The 6,156-nt window shown below is 45.9% G+C and overlaps 1 pseudogene; it reads right to left on the bottom strand.

Annotated features, from left to right (window-relative positions):
* Window positions 1-4,341: 4,341 nt before the first annotated feature.
* The window catches only part of LOC111140646, a 5,179-nt pseudogene continuing 3,364 nt past the window's right edge, over window positions 4,342-6,156 (bottom strand).

Raw genomic sequence — 6,156 nt, 5'->3', positions numbered from 1 at the left:
TAAATAAATTCTTAAAAAAAATTATTTTTGGCCTATTACTGTGTATACAACACCTTGATGAAAATCCTTCTGTTAGTATATATTTCTGTTCATTTGTTTGATGATTTCTTTTTTATTTTTAAGATTTTATTTATTTATTTGACAGAGAGAGAGAGAGAGAGATCAGGAGTAGGTAGAGGGCCAGGCAGAAGGGAGGGGGAAGCAGGCTCCATGCTGAGCAGAGAGCCCGATGCGGGGCTCGATCCCAGGACCCTGAGATCACGACCTGAGCTGAAGACCGAGGCTTAACCCACTGAGCCACCCAGGTACCACTGTTTGATGGTTTCTGTAGCATAAATTTCTGAATGTGGGGTTGCTGGATCAAAAAGTGTGCCTCTATTTTTGCTGTTTGATGCCTCCTGCCAAACTGTTCCCCTGAAAGTGTGCTACAATTTACAGTCCCGCTAACAGTGTGAACAAGAATGTGGTGTCCTACTCTTAGGACCCACCTGGTCTCTGGAAGCTTGCAGTTCACAGTCCCTGCGGAGACATCAGACAGTCTGGGTTCACACCCTACTTCTGCAACATACTAGCACTCTTTTGTAAATAATACGATCTTACTAAATATTTCCTTTTCCCTTCAAGGGGAATGATAATAACACCCTTCTCCCATGAGATACTGGCACTTGTTACTTCTTCTAGCTCCTGACCAAGCCCCAAGAATAGCCTTTCAGCTGCCTTGTCTAGTCTGAGGCTGGGGGCAGAGCCAGGCACCAGTACTGTGGACAGTGAGCCTGAGGATGGGGCCACGGGATGGAGCTGGAATGTAAAAACAGTGCCACCTTTATTACTTTCTTTAGGTGTGTCATGACACATGACCGAGGATTCAAAACCAAGTTTTCTGGTTTTGTTTTTGCTTTTTTTTTTTTTTTGGTAATAGCTTTTTTTTTTTTAAAGATTTATTTATTTATTTTAGAGAGAGAGAGAGAGAGTGTGCACAAGTGGGAGGGGCTGAGGGGAGAGAGAATCTCAAGCAGACTCCGTGCTGAGTGAGGAGCCCAACACAGGGCTCGATCTCATGACCCTGAGATCACGACCTGAGCCAAAACCAAGACTCGGATGCTTAACCAGCGCCATCACCCAGGCGCCCTGGGAACAATTTTTTAGAGGTAATGTATATTATCATATAATTCACCTACTTAAGTGTATAATTCAATGGCTTTTAGTATTTTCAGAGGTGTGCAAGCAAAAGTGCAATCAATTTTGGAATATCTTCATCACTCCAAAAAGAAACCCCATAGCCTTTAGCTGCCACCACCAAACTTCTGCTTCCCCCTTTCCCCCAGCCCCAGGCGACCCCTAATCTACTTTTTGTGTCTATATATTTGCCTATTCTGGACTTTTCATATAAGTGGAATTTTACAATATTTGGTCCTTTGTGACTGGCTTCTTTCTCATAGCACGAAGTACTCAGGATCCGTCCATGCTATAGGAGGCTCTCATACCTCATTTGACAAATAATATCCCCGTGTATAGATATACTACATCTTGTTCACTCATTCATCCATTGGTAGCCATTTGGGTTGTTTTCAATTTTTTGTGATTAGAGATAATGCTGCTATGAACATTGGTATGCAACTTTTTGTGTGGACACGTGTTTATTTCTTGGGTAGATACCTAACAGTGGAATTACTTGGACATTTGTTGTTTTTTAATATGAATAATGTTGTAATGTAACCTTGGAAAAAGACGAGGGGAAAATGTTCACGTCAAAGGAAAAGAATATAGATCCAGGGGTGATTGGGGCTTAACCTTTCTGAATAATTAATCTGGCTCTATAAAACGGGTTGCTGTAAAGATTAGTGGATAGATAGAACAGAAGGTCCTTGGGGCACCTGGGTGGCTCAGTGGGTTAAAACCTCTGCCTTCGGCTCAGGTCATGATCCCATGGTCCTGGGATCGAGCCCTGCATCGGGCTCCCTGCTCAACAGGGAACCTGCTACACCCACCTCCCTTGTCTGTCTCTCTGCCTACTTGTGATCTCTGTCAAATAAATAAATAAAATATTTTTTAAAAAATTATTAAAAAAAAAAAAAGAACAGAAGGTCCTTGGTACGAGTAAATACTCAAAACAAGATAGCTACTATTCTACACCTGCCAAACCTGGAAGTAAAAATCCTCATGGGCCTAGCCTCTTCGTCAGTCCATCCTGTCAATAGTATCAGATTTCCCCGGTTTTTCTTTTTTATGACCTTGTATTTTATTTTGTCAGCCCCGACATAAGCTTTCTGTAACTGCCAGACTGCTACTGCCTGTGGAAACTGAAGCCGGGCTCTGCCCAGAGCGAGCTATTCCTCATCATCCTCGCATCCGAGCTCCAGCTGACTTCTCCGGGTTGCTGACTCCTGTCCCCGCACCCCCACTGCAGGCCCTGCTCTCATATCCCTCAATTCTGAGACACAGCAGAGACCATCCATCATCTGCCCAAGTCTTCTGTAACCCCAGCATCATCTCTCCTCTCCCGCTTCTTCCCCATTGTCATTTATCCCCTCTAAGCCCCCTGGCATGTTTTGTGATTTTGCACCAGTCTGGGCTTTCTTTTTCCACTTTGTTGAGCATTCTGTTATGGTGTGGAAAATTTCCTACAAAAGTCCCCTGCTCCGCGCTTCTAAAGATAGTGGCAACTTGTCCTCAATGTCCTCTTTTCTTTGTAAGAGGAAACAAGCTCCTTGTTTCCCTGTCGGGCTCACTTCACCTTCTCCTTAAGTGTCTGCCATTGAAAATAGCACTTTGCTCAGTTCTTAAAGGCGTGGGGGAGCTGGACTGCATGTCTGCCTGAGCCGGGAGGGCTTCCTTGCTTCCAGATCCGGCTCACTGAGAACCACTTGACCCACCAGGTCCGTTGTGGGGCCACTCGTATCTTCAGCAGCCATGGCCGAGTGCATGGCTCAATCTTTCCTTGCAATTGATAGGTCTGGTTAAACCCTTCTATTATCTCAGGCTCTCTTTGGGTACCGTATTCTACCCATTTTCAACTCGCAGCAATCCTCTCTCTTTTCATAGACCTTTGATTTTTGAAGGGAGTGTTTTTGTTCTTTTATGACCTGGTTCTGCTCTTAACACCCCCGTTCTGCTTCATCTGTTCTTTGATGTCACTGTTTTGGCCCCAGTGTCTTCACCTTGGTTTTTATCTGTCTGTGCTCTCCCTTAAATGCTTCTGAGGTAAGATCTATTTTATTCTTGGAGGCCTTTAGCTATATTCCTTTAGACAGCTCTCTCTATGTCCTGAAAAAAAGTTCCATCATTCTGAAATCTTTAAAGGGGAGCATAACTTCAGTTCTTCACTCTTTTACCTAATTCCCTACATTTTTTTATAATTTTTTTTTAATTTATTTATTTGACAGACAGAGATCACAAGCAGGCAGAGAGGCAGGCAGAGAGAGAGGAGGAAGCAGGCTCCTCGCCGAGCAGAGAGCCCGATGCGGGGCTCGATCCCAGGACCCTGAGATCATGACCCGAGCCGAAGGCAGCGGCTTAACCCACTGAGCCACCCAGGCGCCCCTAATTCCCTACATTTTAAGAAATTAATTTCAATCTCTGACATCGCATGAATAGAAATAATAAAATTTTTCACTCTGCGCTTTATGATCTCTGGCATTTTTAAAAAGATTTTATTTATTTGACAGAGAGAGAGAGAGAGAGAGCACAGAGGGGGAGTGGTAGGCAGAAGGAAATGGAGAAGCAGGCTCCCCGCTGAGCAGGGAAGGGAGCCCGATGTGGGGCTCAATCCCAGGACCCTGGGATCATGACCTGAGCTGAAGGCAAACACTTAACCGATTGAGCCACCCAGGGACCCCAATCTCTGGCATTTTTGCTTATAAGACTCTGAGTCCTACGAAATTCAAATGGTTAGCATTGGCAGGAAATATCCTTTAATGACATTTAAACTTGAGTAATTGATGGACCCTAAAAAAAAAAAAAAAAAGTTTTCTGGACCTGTATCACTGACCTGATAATTTTATTTATAATAAATTGCTGTTTTAATAGATATGGTCCTGGCTAATTTGGACAGTTTCTTGATTTTAGCAACCCTATGGTGACTCAATTCACTTGCCTTTTTTCCCCAAACTATCCTGAAACTTGTTCATGAGGAACATTTATGTGCCATCTTCCTCTTTTCTTTTCTCACAGGTCTTTGGTAATTATAACCGTGGTATGATCGAGCCCCGCAGGGTTGAAGACTACCAGAGCAAATGTGGGCCTGAGGCCTGTGGTATGCCTGTTCATGAAGTGGGCCTACAGGTTGTTCAAAGCATGCTTTTGCATCTATCTATCTATCTATCTATCTATCTATTTATCTGTTTATCTACCTCTGAACTTTTTATTGACTTCCTGCTCCCCAAAGGGTACCCTGTTTCTGCTGCCTCGATGTCTCAGAATTTTAGTGTCATTGGTCTCCGGTACCACGTCGCTGTGCCGGCCTTCTGGATGGTTTGCAAGGAGTTGTTGCTGTCCAGAGTAACAGCAAGACAGAAACCCTCCCCGTCTGCCAGCAAGCAATGGTGGGTGGTGATCTCAGGGTCCAGCCTGACCTTGATTTTCAGCAGGGCCTGGTACTCCTGGGTCTGGCACTGTGCCTATTCCCGGGTCTGGGACAGCTCTGACTCCATGTGCGGCAGGACCCATTGAGCTGCTCCATCTACATCGTGTAGAGGGCCCCCAACTCCCGCAGGCTGGTCTCCAAGCTGGCCTTCAGTTTTCTCATCAAGTCCAGGTTGACTGGGCCGCATGTTTCAGCTCCGTGAGGGTCATCTCAGCTGCTCCTATCTCAGCGGTCTTCGAGGTGACCACTGTGGTGCTGTCTTCAGTCTCCCAGAACCAGTACTTGTCCAGCTCCTCTTGCTTCTTCTGAGGCAGCTCATCATACTGGGCCCAATGTCTGCTGTGATCTTGAGGTCTGGAGGTTTGGGGCATCCAACTCCACCATCAACCCAGAGTTGGCAGTTTGGTTTTGTAGACCCTTTACTTCCTCCTCACGGTTCTACATGAAGAGCACCTCCTCCTTGAGGGCCTCGACCTCTGTCTCCAGCTGCAGCCAAGTGACACTGGTGTCATCAGTGACCTTGCAGAGTCTATGGATGTCATTCACAGACTGGTGAATGGTCAGCTCCATCTCATAGTTGACTCTGAAGTCGTCACTGTCTGTGGCATTGGCCACAGAATTTGCAAAGATCTGAGCCCTTAGCTCTTGGTGGTCTTGAAGTAATGTCCCCAGTCTCTGACCTTCTCTAAGTGTTTCCAGATTTTGATCTCCGGTCTCTGATTATCAGCCTCTAGGCTCCTCACTATCTCCAAGTAGGAGGCCAGGAAGTCATTCAGGTCTTGCATGATCTCCTTCTTACCTGGATGCCCCCTATGCCTGCCAGACCTCTAGCTATCCTGGTGGCTAGGCCCCTACAAGCTGGTGGAGAGGGATATGGAGAGATCTGGGAGCTTTAGCCCTTGGGTGCCTGCATAGACGCTGGCCAGCCAGACCTGGTGGCTGAGTGACTGCATGGAACCCAGGGACTGATAGTTGGAGGAGAAGGGGGAGTGGGTGGTGAGGCTCTGCTGTTCGGGGAGTAAGATGAGAGGCCAGGACTCAGGCTCAGGCCACTGCTCTTGCAATTATTTAGCTTGATTTGAAAAGCCCTTGTAGAAAACATTCACATCTCTGTTATGTGTCTCGCTGTCGTTTATCCACTGCCCTGGCTCCTTTCCCAAGATGCATCGTGGGCATCTCCTCCAGCCTCATGCCTTCACTGTGCACAAGGGAGTCGTCCAGTCCTTAACTAAAGACTGTGGACATTTTCTCTTTCTCTCTCTCTCTTTCTGTTTTTTTTTTTTTCTTTTTTTCTTGGGGTTCATATCTATAAATTATTTATTTTCTCCCAACCTGGTTTGCTTCTATGATCTTTCAAACTTCCACATTGTGTCTTTCTTTTTTTTTTTTTTAAAGATTTTATTTATTTATTTGACAGAGAGATCACAAGTAGGCAGAGAGGCAGTCAGAGAGAGAGAGGAGGAAGCAGGCTCCCCGCCAAGCAGAGAGCCCGATGCGGGCCTTGATCCCAGGACCCTGGGACCATGACCTGAGCCGAAGGCAGAGGCTTTAACCCACTGGGTGGCTCAGTGGGT

This window comes from Enhydra lutris, unplaced genomic scaffold (assembly GCF_002288905.1).
Source record: "Enhydra lutris kenyoni isolate GAN:26980312 unplaced genomic scaffold, ASM228890v2 scaffoldscaffold1, whole genome shotgun sequence".
NCBI lineage: Eukaryota > Metazoa > Chordata > Mammalia > Carnivora > Mustelidae > Enhydra > Enhydra lutris.
Note: the sequence above shows the minus strand (reverse complement) of the source record. Positions and strands in the feature narration are given on the sequence as shown.